This window comes from Panicum virgatum, chromosome 4N (genome assembly GCF_016808335.1).
Source record: "Panicum virgatum strain AP13 chromosome 4N, P.virgatum_v5, whole genome shotgun sequence".
NCBI lineage: Eukaryota > Viridiplantae > Streptophyta > Magnoliopsida > Poales > Poaceae > Panicum > Panicum virgatum.
The window spans coordinates 35828076-35840140 of record NC_053148.1 but is presented as its reverse complement, the minus strand read 5'-3'; the positions used below and the strand labels follow the sequence as shown (position 1 = coordinate 35840140).

General features: G+C 45.8%; 1 pseudogene; it reads left to right on the top strand.

Annotated features, from left to right (window-relative positions):
• The window catches only part of LOC120670956, a 31976-nt pseudogene extending 28269 nt beyond the window's left edge, over positions 1 to 3707 (top strand).
• The last annotated feature ends 8358 nt before the right edge of the window (positions 3708 to 12065 follow it).

Genomic DNA, 12065 nt, shown 5'->3' with positions numbered 1-12065 from the left:
TCTCCTTGCCGCTGGTTTAATTTTCAGGATGGCGTCTCATCTCCTCTCTTCTGCCCCCACGATCAACCTAATCTGTTTACATTGCCAGCTGCTCCAAATGGCTGCTTATTTACAGAGATAACTTTCGGTACGAAACTGAACGGCAAACTTCGCCCTACAGGGCAAGTTTGTTGCCAACAAACGAAACATGCATTGTTCAGTCTGGTATAGCTGAATGGAAGATGCACCTGCTCCTGATACTTCTCCTGAAACTGAAACAGCAATGACAATGTGCTCCTGCTACTTCCCCTGAAACTGATGCTGGCGTAGGGTTACTGTGAACCAGAAGAGCTTCCCCAACAAGGAACCTAGTAAAACCTGACTAAATGCTTTGCAACTTCAGCCCAGCCTAAACTTCCTCTGTAAAAGCGTCTGGTGAAGAGACGAAGAAGGAAATTTGCAGTGCATTCTATAATTCTCACTACGTTTTTCGTTCCCTTCTTCCTTCCTGGCAAGAACCAAGCACAAATGTCCTTTTCTTTTTTTGCACACTATGGCAGTTGACATTGCACACCATGGTGATGGTGAGAAATAAACAGAAGCAAGGCAAGGAAAAATGTCACAAACATCCAACAATGCACGGACTGTTTGCACAAGTGACTTACCCAGGTTCCCTGTGCACGAGGATCAGCTGTGCTTGCTTGGAGAAGGCAGCGATGAGCATGACGAGGAGCTGGCGGTGTCTTGCACCACTACTTGCAAGGTCGGCGTAGCTTGCACTTCAATGAAGCAACGAATTAGAGAAGATGCGAATCAGAGAAAATTGAGGTAGACGTGGGCAAACGACGGCTTACGTGGCTGTCTGGCGCACGAGGACGCTGTGTCTGCTTGGAGAAGGAAGTGGCTAGCGCGATGAGGAGTTGGCAGCCTCCTGTAACGCCGCCTGCAACCTCTCTAAGGCCAGCACAACTGCAGCCACAACTTCGACGATGCCTATCAACGCGCTAGAGATCGAGCTCTCTAAGGCTGGCAACTCAGAGCTCGTACGTGACGCCGTTGCAGGTTGCGAGAATGCCGCAGATACCCTAACCCGGCCAGCGTGGAGGGGCCGGTTCTTACCGATCCTTGTCTCCCAGCATGGATCTGGTGGAGTCCACCACAGATCCGTGCTCGAGGGACGGCCACGCGTGAGGTGTGGGCGGGCGAGCAGCAGGGGTGGTGGCGGGGAGCCTGGGAGAAGAGTGCAAGGAGAGAGTGTGGTCTGTGGAATGTGGATAGGCAGGGCTAGGGTTTGGTCCAGTGTGCGAAACGCGGACGCGAGCCCAACCCCCCTCGGGAACCTGATTGATCGGAAAGCTTTCTAGAAGAAACAATGAAATGCTGGCATTCCTCTTTGTCCTTTATACATTCAGCTAGATGCTTTATTCCAAATAGCCTGGAAACAACAGAGTTCGCATCTAAACCTTGTGGCTTTGTAGTAATAGTTAGACAGATAATTGGTGCTTACATACAATGTTCGCTTTACGTAGCTAATGTTATTGTGTATTGGCAGGCCATCTAATTGGAGGAAAAAACGTATTCACTTTCATGATTTCATGTTGAATGTACATAGTCGTCTTCAGGTAATTCGTTTATATGATGCACAACTGCCTTCTTAAGTGCCCAGTTTGTGCTTTCAGGAGGATATGATAAAAAATGTCATGTCTCTTGTCTGTACGCAGATGCATAGAGGTGTATCAGATCCCCTTGAAGTCGTAGCTGCTGAGATTTCAGATGAGGCCATCATATTGTGTCTTGATGAGTTTATGGTATGTATCTTTTCAGAGGTTACATCAATGTGCTAATGCTTATGGTTGTAATGTAACCAACTATACTGCACAGGTAACTGATGTTGCTGATGCTATGATTCTAAACCGGCTATTCAGACATTTGTTCAGCAAAGGCGTAGTATGTGGCTACTATTTTCTTCCACTTTCTTAGCTACTAAGACACTCAGGTTCTATTATACCTCAACTTAACGTTAATCTATTTACACATCTTGTGCTCAGATTCTCGTTTCAACTTCTAACCGCACTCCAGATAAGCTTTATGAAGGTGGCCTACAACGAGATCTTTTCTTGCCTTTCATTGATACCTTGAAGGTATGAGCTGTTCATACTTGCTGATTTCTCAGCGCTGTCAAATGAATTTTAATACGCTGTGGTTACTTTTGTGCACCATTGCAGGAAAGGTGCATTGTACATCCCATTGGCTCTGCAGTGGACTATCGTCAGTTGGGTTCTGTATGTTGCCAACTCTAGCTAGTAGTGTTTGTTTTCTCCACTCTTCCTTTTCTAATATCCACTATCTGATGCTTGAGCAGGCTGAGCAAGGTTTCTTTTTTGTTGGGAAACATTACATTACGCTTCTTAAACAGAAGCTCCAAACTTTAATTGGAGATGAGGAACCCATGCCACAGACTGTTGAAGTTGTTATGGGACGGACATTACAGGTTTTGACAACTACTCAAAGCAGCCCAATAAAACACATTTTTGCTATTACTTAAACATGGTTTTTGCAGGTTCCACTAGGGGCAAATGGTTGTGCATATTTTCCATTTGAAGACCTTTGTGATAGACCTATTGGTGCGGCAGATTATTTTGGACTCTTTAGTAAGTAGTATATTGGTGCGGTGCAATTTGTACTATTTGTATTCTGAAATTTTATTACTTTATGTAAACTTAATTGATACCTGGCTGTTGCTGTGCAGAGAAGTTTCACACCTTGGCAATTGATGGTATTCCAAAGTTTGGGTCTAGTAACAGAACAGCAGCCTACTGGTTTGTCACACTGGTTGATGTATGATCCTTTTTTTTTTGTTGCTTCACTATTATCTTTAAGTCTGTGTCTGCCTTAATTTGTGTAGGCAACCTGTCATTGCTCTATTTTGAACTTAGACACATGTCACTCAACACATTATATGCATTCATTTTCATAGTAGTAAAAACTAGACTTGAATTTAAACTATGGACATGAATCTTGGCTCAACCTGAATTTGCATACTGCAGCTAAGTGTTCCTATGTCCAGGTTTGTATACAGCAGCCTAAGTGTTCTCATCTCCAAATAACTAATGTTTTTTCAGGTTATGTATGAGAACAAAGCAAGGTTGCTATGCACAGCTGAGGCTGGACCAATAGAACTGTTGGAGAATATTGTGATGGTTGCTGAAGCACAGAAAGTTTCACCAAGATCTTCACGCTCACTGAAAAGTGACAACCCTGACCTGTGTCGACAACGAGCTTGGATTTGCCAAGGATCGTACGATCAGTAGGTAATGGGATATGTGTGCATGCATACGTTTTCAGCAAGATGTATGTTTCTTATTGTCTGCTATGCTGAATAAAGGTTGACCATTAAACTTGTATTAGACTGACGCCATCTGTTGCGCTCATGTTTGATTACAGGTTGACAGAGATCAACAGTAAAGAGTACTTGGAGGAATTCGAAGTGAGATTGCGGCAACAGCAGCACCCCTTAAGCTAACCTCACCAAGGAATTCTATCCTACGTTTATTTCAAACCCCTCACTCTGTGAACAGTGTATCTACAGTGCGAAACAATATTTTGCAATCCCATATACAAGACATTGCCGAGGTTAGCCTTACAAGGTGTAGATAACGGTGGTGTTGTACTAGCATAGAAATAACTGAAAGAAGCAGCATCATTCTTTGCCTCATTTGAGGTCCTCCGCCCAACTGACTTACACATATAGATGAGGGTACGGCCCGAGGCCCGTTAGCCCGGCCCGAGCACGGACGACCCGGCACGGCCCAAGCACGGCACGGGCCCGAAGTCACCGGGCCCGGGCCAAGCACGGCCCGTGCACCAAGCCATGCTTGGGCTGCCAGTTCGGCCTGCCGGGCGGCACGGCACGGCCCACCCAAAAAGACCTCGGCCCGGTCCAGCCCGGCCACTCCCAACGGTCGGCCTGCCCCTTCCCCGCGCCTGCCAACGGTCGGGAGCGGCCGCGGCCCAGCCTCCCCGCGCCGGCCCAAACGACGCCCCCAGCCTATATATCACCCCGCCGGCGCCCCTTCCCCAACCCTAACCGAGGTCCGTAATCCCCATCCCCACCCGCCCTCGCCCCCGCCTGCCATCCCCTTCGCCGCCGCAGCGACTCAGCGGTCGCCCGTCGGGCGTCGCCGCGTTGGACTTCACCTCGCCGCCTCGTCCTTCACCTCCGCGTCGCCACCTCATCCTCCCCCCTCTATCCTTCTCCCTCACCTCGTCCTCGCCCGTTTGCTCATCTCTGTCCACCGCGTCGTCGTCATCCTCGCCGCCGTCCTCCGTCAAGCTTGTCTGCTTCCATCTCTCCGGCGCCGGGCTCTGGCTTTGCAGGCAAGTACATCCTCCTCAAGACCTCAACCCCTCTCTCTAACCCTAGCTGTTTAACCCTAACCCTAACCCTAGCTACCTCTTCTTCACAGTAAGTCGACGATGAGCTGATGCCGCATTCGCCGTGAGGAACGGGGCCGAGAGCGGGGATCTGACGAGCCGCGGGGGCCGGTGGCCATGGACGACATCGACGAGGCCATGTACCCTGCAACCATCAACGAAGATCTGGTTGACTATGGTCACGTGCCCGACAACGTCGACGACGCAGGTGGCGCTGATGCTGCTGTCTTCCTCGGGCTTGGCAACGTCACTGAGGCTGTCGCGGCCCCAGTGCCGCCGGTAAGTGAGTCTTAGTCCTGTGGATCTAAGCGTCGATCTCCTGTCTAGGATAATTTTGATGAAATCTTGGATGATAAGTGCGTGCGTATTGTTGCTGTTTGCAAGTTTTGTCGCCATAGATTGTCTGCTAAATCTGCTGCTGGCACTGGTCATCTGCTTAGGCATCAAAATGCATGTAAAAAGAAAGCTGATCATCCTAAAATGGTTCAAACTAGGCTTGCTATAAACCCTGATGGATCATATAGGAACTGGGAATACAAACCTGATGTTGCTAGGGTTGAATTATGCAAATTGATTGCTAGGCTTGATCTGCCTTTATCTGTTGCTGATAATGATGCTTGGGATGATTACATTCAACATGCTCATAACCCTAGACATGTTAGAGTGTCTAGGTTTTCAACTAGTAGAGATCTGGAGAAGCTTTTCATTGACACTATTAATAACTTAAAACATATTGTCTTTCCTGCTGTCAATTCTATTTGTTTGACCTCTGATATTTGGTCTGGTAATGCAAAGGAGGATTACATCACTGTTGTAGCTCATTTTATCAATTCTGATTGGCAACTTAAGAAACATGTGATTGGTTTTAGATTGATTGAAGAGCCTCATACTGGTACAAACATTGCTGAACGTATCTCTGATGTGGTTGAGGCATTCGGAATGACTGATAAGATCTTTGATGTTTCCTTAGATAATGCTTCTTCTAATAATAATGCTATGCAAATTTTGGCTCCAATCTTTTCTGGTTACTTGGGTGTTGATACTGATCCTGATAATCCATCTAAGAAAACCTACTATGTTGTGCATCAGAGGTGTGCTTGCCTTGTTATTAATCTCATTGTGAAGTCTGGTTTGAAAAGGCTGAAACCTTATATAGAGATCTTTAGAACTGCAATTAGTTATTTGAATGCATCTAATAAAAGAATTGCTGAGTTTAAAGACTACTGTTTGCTTAAGGGTGTTAGACCTCGTAAATTTGGTTTGGATATGGATGTTAGATGGAATTCAACCTATCTCATGCTTAAGCACCTGATTCCATATAAGAATGTATTTTCTGTGTTCATCAATGGTAATATTGGCTATGCTGCTTTGAATGGTGAGCACCGGTATGTTGCTGAAAAGGTTTGTGAATTCCTTGAGTTGTTTTATGAATCAACTGTTGCTCTATCTGGAGTGTATTATCCCACAAGTCCTTTGGTTCTGCATCATATAATTGAAATTGCTACTCATTTCCATGAATGTCGGGGTGATTCAAAACTTGAAACTGTTATAGGCCCAATGAGAATGAAGTTTGAGAAGTACTGGAAAAAAATTCCCATGTTATATTCATTTGCATTTATTCTTAACCCTAGAGCTAAATTGAGAGGTTTGCATATGGCTCTTGATTTGCTTGCTAAGTCTACTTCCTACAATTACAATATGTATGCTAATGAAGTTAAGCATGAGTTGTTCAAGCTGTATAACAAGTATGAAAACAAGTTTGTTGCAGCAAGGCCAGCAAGGACAGCCCATCCATCAGGTTTGACAGGTAAAAGGAAGTAGGCTTGGGGTAAGATCTTTGGAGGGCCAGGAGGATCTGGTACCTCTGGTCCTTCTAGTAACATTCCTATTGCTAGTACATGTGAGCTCACTGCCTATCTTGACAGTGACAATGTTGTGGCATATAATGATTCATTTGATATCCTTAATTGGTGGGATGATCATAAACTAACCTATCCCGTTCTCTCTATCATGGCTAAGGATATTATGTCGGTTCCTGTCTCAACTACTTCTTCAGAGTCTTGTTTCAGTCAGTCTGGCAGGATTCTAGAGGATTGGCGCAGAAGGTTGAACCCGGAGACTGTGGAGCAGCTGATCATCATCAAGGACTGGGAGCTGGCTGCGAGGAGAGCACAACATTCTGTGGAGGACTTCGAGCTGGAGGAGAAGTTCAAGAACCTATGGCTTGATGAGGACAATGCTGGTGCTGCTGCTGGGGATGAGAGTTAGAATGAGATGTGAGTGACATTTAGCCTGGTGGCTGTTGTAAGACACTAAAACTATTTGGCCTGGTGGCTTTTGAACTTGAACTTGAGCTGGCTGCACTCTTTTTTCCTTTCTAGGGTTTCTCACAAGGGTGAGTTTTACCTAGAAAGGTTTTTAATGAGGCAGCATTGCACAAACAGCTCTTCCCAATAATTTGAACTTATCTTTGTTTGTCTTGGTGGTTTTGGCCTTTTGGATTTGGGGGTGTTTGCCTTTGTGCTTTGAATATATGTGAAATGTGAATAATTCATGTCTAGATTTGAGATCTGGAATTTTTTTGAAATCTGTTGAGATGTTTTTTTGGTGACGGGTTTTTGGGCCGTCCGGCACGGCGTCTGGTCCTGTGGTTGACGGGCCAGCCCGGCACGAAAATCGGCCCACGGGACGTGCCTTGGGCCGATCCCCGGGCACGAAGCCTGCTTAGGCCCGGCACGACGGCCCGTCATGCCCAGTCGTGACGGGCCCTTTCATGCCGGGCCGATGCCGGGCCGGGCCGCCCGAACGCTCATCTATACTTACACAAGCAACAGAAAAGCCCTTGTGTTTCCAACAATGGTGCATGTAACTGTGAATAGTGACGAACCCAGCACAAAAAATTAGGTAGGGCGGACATAGGACATATATTGAACTTAACCAATATTAGCATATTACGGTCAAACCGTATATCTATATGATTTCTATGTTAGCTAATTTCTACAACAAACAGTACCAACCTTTGTAACCCCGATACTTCAACATGACCCCGTATCACGTATCCGATACGTATCCGCATATCCGTATCCGATACTCCGATACACCTTTATGCCTTTAAGTTTTGCAGAAATTTGACGTATTCACGTATCCGTATCGGGCTGATACTGATACGCCTATCCGTATCGGTGCTACATAGGTACCAACAACGAGGAAACAAAAAATAAGGAGCTCGCCTGCATTTCTTGGCTCGGTTGGCTGTGCAGTGCCGATGGCACTATAGCTAGGCCACGCTCGTCGTCGCTCGTTCCTAGCGCGCAACCGCGTTGGTCGCCACCCGCCGCACCCGCGCTCGACGCCACGCTGCCGTGCTCGCGCCCGTGCTCGGCGGCGCCCGCCGCTACCGCGCCGCCAGCCTCTGTCGGGCAGCCGCACTCGCCGCCGCTCACCGCTGCAGGCCCGCAGTGCCACCCCGCTCGACGCCGCCACCGCCAGCCATGGTGCTAGCCTACTAGAGTTCGTGTCTGCTTGTCCGCCCGTATGCTGGACCTTTGGTCTTTTTTCGAGTTGGGCTGGTTGTTATTTCGTATTGGGCTTAATTCCTTGGGCCTGGGCGCTTGGTTGAGATACCGCTTCGCGTCTCCTTCACGAAATCGTCGTCTTCTTCAGCAGCGTCCCCGCCGGCGGCGGCTGAAAAACACGAACCTCGCCTGCGCCGCTGACAATTCTTGCTAAAAATCCTAGGGGTAATGGAGATTTTCGGCCGGACTTAGGTAGGGCGGCCGCCCCACCTTGCCTAGGTCCGCCACTGACTGTGAAATAAGATATGTAAGAGCATTTTTGCCAGTGGCTGGATGATCCATAAGATGACTCGTCTAGAGAAAAATGCCACAATGGAAATTGTATTGTATCATATGTTGGCCAAGCATTCAGGCTGTTGAGCTCAAAAATGAGTTGGCTCTCAAAAGCCTTTGCGACTTTCGGACAGATATACTCAGATGCATCTGTGTTTGTTGTAAAAGAAAAGATACTGCTAGAATAGGCACAACTAGTCTTTGACTAGTCGGAACCCTCGTAGTCGTCCCCTGACCATGTTCGGACTGGTAGTTTAGCTATTGCACAGTTATTTAGCCCAATGAAGAAGCAGATTAAACCGCAGCTGTTTAGCCCAATAAGTTAGGAAGTAGACAAAACAGCTGGCTGCAGCATCTTCTTCACAATGGCACTCAATAGCGTCTTTGGCATTTTTATTTTTTAGTTTGTGTGGGCCCCATCAAAATACAAACTAAAAAAGCCATAGCCGCAAAACCTTGAGTCTAAATCAAAATTCAACCACTCCATCATGTTTTTCAATAAAGTCTTCAAAAAAAAATATTTCTCCCGCTATATTTGGAAAATATTTTTTAAATATAAGATATACACATAGCGCTGTTCAACGTGTACTAGAAAAATATTCTACCTTCACTGGAAAATATATTCTAATTTCTAATGAAGAATATTATATCTTCATAGAAAAATATTCCAAAATTAGAACACTATAGTCTACCTTTAGTACTTCAAAGAGAAATATTCACATTCACAAATGAATTCTGCGAAAAAAATATTATAACATAAAGAATAACATATTCTAGTTTAGTAAGTATAATATTCTCAACTCATGAAAAAAAATATGTACGCATTGGAAAAAAACTTTAATAACAGAAAATGAAAAAGATGAAACAAAAACAAAATTAACACGAAGTATTAAAACACAGAAAGAAAAATAAAAAATAAATGAAAGACAACGAAAAAGTATAGAGAGGAGGAAGGGAAAACTAAAAAATAGAGAATCAAGAAGTAAGTACCGATCATGCGTGACAAACTGAGAATGTGTGGCTTCCGTTATCAATCAGCACCCACCAACAGCCAAGAAATAGAAAAACGGCCCACCAATGACCCATATATTTACTCTCGCACCAAGAAAAAGAGGTGGCCGTCCGGCGAATCGGGTCTGACTGAAGATTCGTGTATGGAGAGGCCCAAATTTAGAATCCCAAAGCAATCTATCTGCTGAAGCAAGTGAGGACGAACTTAAAAAATAGAGCACTCTCCATTTCCGGAACAAGAAATGGCAAGTTTTGCTACGGTGCTATGAGTATTTGCGATGGCTCAGACTCAGAAGGGATTAAGTTAACGGTGCAGGCTTGGAGCTGAGGATGAAGGTCACATGGAGTTGGAATCGGGAGCTTGCTCTCCACAACGGTAATGCGCACCGTTAGAAGAAGGAAGAGCTAGATGGGTGCGATGGGAGGGTTTAGGTGTAAAAATAGTGGCTATTGTTAGATTATACATCGGGTGTTTGAGATGGCCGATTGCATGTTTGTGCTAACATGTGCTTAAGGCCAGTTCCATCGGAGAATTTCATCGCACCGAGAGTGCCACCTCAACTTTTAACTAGGTAACCATGTATCATGAGTTCCATTTATTTATTTTATCTTAATCGGGGGACGAGAGTCCCACATTTTCATTTACCATAGATGCCAGATAAACTGGTAATGGAGGGAGCATCAAGGGTGCCCCAAGTCACTGATTACATGTCCGCTAGACAGGAGTAGCAGGGGGGGAGAGAGACGTTACATCAGGGAGAAAGCATTACATCATTGGTCTATTACAGATTCACTGCCCTTAGGCAATCTACAACCCCAGAGGCGACACTCAGTCCTGCAGGTGGAGAGGAGTCTTTTTAGATCAGGTGCGAAGGCATTGAAGATCACATCGTTTCGGTGTTTCCACAGTTGCCAGAAGCATAAGAGGAGCATAGTGTTGGAGTAGTCTGGTGGTAGATGCTGCGGCAGGCTTGATTGCCATGGGGCAGATGCCACCGGCATGGATCCGGGCGGCCAACCTATTTTTGCCCAAAAAGTGCGTGAGAACAGGCAACCAGATATGATATGAGCAGCATCCTCCTCACCATCCTTGCAAATAGGGCAGACAACATCGTTGATCATCGATTTTTGGAGCAAATTGACACGGCAGTGGATCCGGTTTAGAACTAGCAACCACCCGAAGAACTTAACTCTAGGTGGTGCAAAGCTTTTCCATATAAAGTCGAAGTGAGCACATGAGGCGCTAGTGGCGGTGGATATTCTATATAGTTGGGCAGTATCCAGCTTGTGGTGGTCGTCAACAAAACAGCTTGTTCACAAGTCCTCACCTTCCCCAAAGACAAGGCAGTTCAGGCGTGCTTGAACGTCCAGGAGGTCGAGAGATGCTGCTCGGGACCGACGCGGCACCAGAAAGGCATTCAGGCCAGAGGTTTGCACTTCATGAACCGAGACCCGGTCGGAAGTTGCATGACTGTAGAGAGCAGGCATAGCAATCGCCAGAGGTTGATTCCCAGACCAGACGTCCAACCAGAAGTTAGTGCTGCGCCCATCGCCAATGGATACTCTTGAGAAGCTTCTGTGAGCAGGCAGCAGCGCCCTAACAGCGCTCCAGTGTGGCCCGGAGACCCCCCCCCCTGTGAAAGAGGCGAGGTCAATTTTGGCCCTCGCCCAGGCAGCCCAAGATGAGGAGCAAGGGTTGTACAGCCGGTGCACAAGTTTCAGCAGCATGCAGGAGTTTTGAGTATCAAGACGCCGAATTCCTAATCCACCTTCTTCTTTCAACTTGCACGCAGTGTTCCAGGCGACGAGGTATTGGCCACCCTTGGCCTTATCCTTCCCAGTCCATAAGAAAGCACGGCGTTTGGCATCAATCTGTTCCAGGATCCCTGTAGGGAGTTGCATGGCAGACATAAGGTACAAGGGAAGTCCATCAAGTACAGAATTGATTAGGACCACCCAGTGGCGGACCCAGCACAAAAAATTAGGTAGGGCGGACATCTAACTATCTAAGCACATATTGAACTGGGCCAACATTAGCATGTCACGGTCACACCGTATTTGATTTCTATATTAGAAGCACATACCATTTAGAATATAAGTGGTAAAATAAAAGTTGAAGACTGAAGTAGTACCTCTCATGAAAAGCAATAGAACATATAAAAACTTGTTTTCCATAGATTTGGTGATACACCATAACATAAATAGTAAACTGGAGAAATGACCTGCAATTAATAATCAGAAAAATAAATTAATTAGGCAATGATAAACGGTTAATGGAGCGAATAAATAGAAAAATCTGTTCAATGTGTTAAGAAAACACACCACTACTAAGGCACTAAGTGCGACTTGGTCTTCTAGAAGGTTTAGGAAAATGAATCCTGCGGTTCTTCATGGCTTGAAACCTCTTCTTAATCTTCTCAAAATCAAGTCCTATAAAAATCTCCTTCTCAATATAGCACAAAATCAAATCAGTGAGCCACTCATCGGACATTCTATTGCGCAGATCCGTCTTGATTATATTCATAGCTGAGAAGGCTATTTCAACCGATGCAGTTGCCACAGGAAGGAGCAATGCTAATGTAATGAGTCGATAGACCAATGGAAAAGCCATATGGTCTTCAGTTTCAACCAATTTCACAGCCAAACTTCCAAGATCATAACAAGCATTGAAAGCATCAACTCTTCGCACATGTACAAGAAAGGTCTGAAGTTGATCCTTAATTACCGAACGATCCATAAACGAGAAATCCTGATCATAGATTTCTGCTAGGCGGGCAATCTTAGCAACATTAA